This window comes from Coenobita brevimanus, unplaced genomic scaffold, assembly GCF_032717465.1.
Source record: "Coenobita brevimanus isolate Jiangsu-jjx unplaced genomic scaffold, ASM3271746v2 jjx.HiC_scaffold_2580, whole genome shotgun sequence".
Taxonomy (NCBI): domain Eukaryota; kingdom Metazoa; phylum Arthropoda; class Malacostraca; order Decapoda; family Coenobitidae; genus Coenobita; species Coenobita brevimanus.
In genome coordinates, this window is record NW_027643523.1 from 33,252 (window position 1) to 36,684 (window position 3,433).

Below are 3,433 nucleotides of genomic sequence, written 5' to 3' on the forward strand. Positions count from 1 at the left end.
CTTCCATCCTACATAATGTTAATGTTCTATCCCACAAATGTAAAGGGTCCAGTGAACAGCATACTATCTGTCCAGCAATACATTTCAACACCTACAGCTAAACCCAAGTCAGAGCAGTTAATTAAACGAAGAAATAGCGATTCATACACGCCCAAAAACTCTTGCCAGCCCAGTATTGACCTGCATAATACGAGTATGTGCCGTGTTAAATGATGAGTTTCTACTTAACTTTGATGCCGTATAAAGTAGAGCAGTACGTTGTGTTTAGTTTTGTTAGTTTTGTATCAGATCGTTGTTTTTACCTTGCATAAATGTAATATGAAGGTAGTGGTAATATGGATAAAGAAGAAACAAACATCGTCCAAAAGTCTGACCGGCACAAGAATCGAACTCGGGTTTTCCAGTGGTGGGCTGGATGGGCTAAGCAATGCATCACCTAGAATGCTATAACCACCACTACAATACTAAACGCTTCCTGCTACCACGAAATGATTTCATGATTGCGAAAGCGACCAGAAACATTCACAAGGAGAGGGAAAGAAGAGGAGGACTGGTAGGAGTGTGTATGTGCAGATGCTAAGAACGGATTTGGAATGATCTTCATTTTAGAGGTTCATTTTTTTTTTTTTTTTAAATCAGGGAAGGGTGCCCCAGTCTCCTGTAATCCCTTCAGCACGATGGCGACTTCTATAGTTTTTTCTTCCCACCTCCGCACATTATTCGACTTAAAAGAGTAGTGAAGGAGTTAATAAAGGCTACATCTACCACCATCAGTTCAAAAAATCGCCCATAATCTTTTGGGGGCAAAACTAAAAAAAATAAATATTAAGTCCTATTATAGTAGTGTATTGGATAAGAGGGAATGTTTCTTTACCTGTTACGTGTAAACAGTTATTGCAAATACGATCAAATGCAGCAGGTTTTAACTTCAATTTAAAGACGTATTATTTAATTCTTGTTAATACTAGACAGTTTTTATTTCTTTTATCACTGGAGAAATTTTTTGAACATGAGTGATTTGATACAGCATTCACTAATTCCTTTCCTTCAGGAGTAGTCTCTTAAGGTGGATAATTTGTTTGACAGCAGCTGGAACAACGTTAAATTCTGTAACATGTCTCGTTTTTAATGGTAAAGGATTCATATAAGGAGATGCATGAAGAGGAAAAAGAAGAAACAAGAAAGGAAAGTGCAGAAATGATCCAGAGAGGAAGGAGGGCGACCAAGAACGGCAGAAAGGAAGATGAGGAAATGCAGAGACAAAGGAAAGGACCGAAAACCGTAGGAGAATGTACGAGATGAAACAATACAGGGAGCAGATGAAGAAGAGAAATGCGGATAATGGGGATCCAAAGAGGGGTACGAGAAACAAGTGGACAGGAATAGCGGGAGAAAACAGAGGGAAGACGAATGATGCAGAAAGAAAAGGAGGTTGGAAGAGAACGCGAAAGAGGAGGAAAGCAAATACAGGATGATTTGCAAAACATATTAAGAGGAGAGACGCATGAGTGAAGAAATGAATATGACGAGGGCCACGAGAAAAAAAAGGACATGGGAAGACAGATAGTAGGAAATAAAAAATAATTAGAGGGAACACGAAAGAAGAGGAAGGATGAAATAATACAATGGGAGGAGTTATGAGTGATGGTAAGAAAGTGGTGGAAAGAAAAATGAGATCCTTTATAAAGGGGGGTTGGCATGAAGAAGCTGGATGAGTAGAAAAGAAAAAGTAGTTTAGAAGAAACAGGAGAGAAAATGAAACAAAACGCAGGATGAAATGCAAAATGAACTGAGAAGGAGGGGCCTAAGAAATGGAAAGACAGAAGCGAGAGAAAGAGTGTAACAAAAAGACGGATGAATCAGTGAGAAGACCCGAGATGAAAGAAGAGAAACGATTCAGAAGACGACGCGACAAAGGAAGAAGCTAAATTCAGGCTGGAATGCAAAATAAAGAGAGAGAGAGAGAGAGAGGGGGGGGGGAATAAAAATGATAATAAAAAATAGAAGGATAATTTGCACTGACTGATTAACTCTACTGAATGAGACTGATAAAATGCAATGGAATTAATCACGACACATGTGGCATTTGGACCCATAACACTTATGTTACACATGCTCCTCCTCCAAGACTCAGGACACCGAATGACATTTTTTCTCATCTTACCTTAGTTAGTATCCTTTTCCACTCACTTGTGTTAATATCTCATGTTACATTATCTCATCCCAAGTCTGATTGCCTTTGCCCTTTAAAGCTAGCCTTTTTCCTGCGTTTGTCAGCGTGATTTTTTCCTTTTGACGCTCTATTTTTATTTTACCATTTGTATTTTGCCTTTTTCTTATTCTTTAATGGATGGGGAAAAAATCTGAAAGACGACACTTTTTAAATGGTAATAGTAATTCCTGTCTCGTTTAAGCTGCATAGGTATAGCCTTCTACTCTTGAAATTGGTTTTCTGAACTGTATATTGCTAAGTATGTAGTATGAATTGTGCACGTAGTAGGGAAGGCGAGGGATACCACTACTGATCCTGTTGCCTCGAGGGAAAATAGAAGCCTGGCCGTGAGCTATGGGATTTAGGGAAGGAAAATAAGGTACGATGGTGCTTGCATAATTGAACGCTTCAACCCAAGGACGTGCTTTTCCTTTGTTCTTGGTATCTTCAGAAGAATTTATGTAATATGTGGGGAATCCTGACAGTGAAGGGTATAGAAGCAACTCCATTCAGTCTCCTCAAAACTAAATAAAATAATTGCCATGTAGTGGCAGGAATAAAAGGTCTTTCGAGAGCTATATAAAATCGTCATTAGTAGCAAGATCAGCTGCAAAACTAATAAAATCGTTATATGATGCCAAGAGGAATACCATGCCACAGTATTGTAATATAAAAAAAATGTTGTGACATTTTTCCTTGCTTAGTTTTGCTACTCCAGACGATTTAGTTCAGCTTAGGAAAGATCTCTCATACTTAGAGAGTTAAAGAAAAGTGTAACCCATCCAGTTCAGAACCTCTCTCCTAAATGGAATGGAATCGTGTAAAAAACACACACACACACACCCAGTTCCCGAAAGTGACGCGAGAGAGCAGAGTCAAAGGAACGGAAGCAAAAGAGAAATACTACGCCACAGTTTATTAGCAAAACGCGAGAGGTATTTCTCCAGACTGAATAAAATCTTTAGACGTCCTCTCACCAGACGATTTTGCGTACCTTAAGGAAGACCTCTTTATATGGAGAGATCGTATGATCCTCCATTAACCCCATCGCAATAACAGGTGTCCTATAAGATGAATAAAATTGTCTAGTTGCAGCAGGAATAGATTAATACCCGTACATGCATAAATACATACATACAAACTCAACGATACCGTATCATTGTAATACAGGAAAATGTCAGATGTGTGATACGAGTTGTCTTAATTCATATGTGTAAAAAT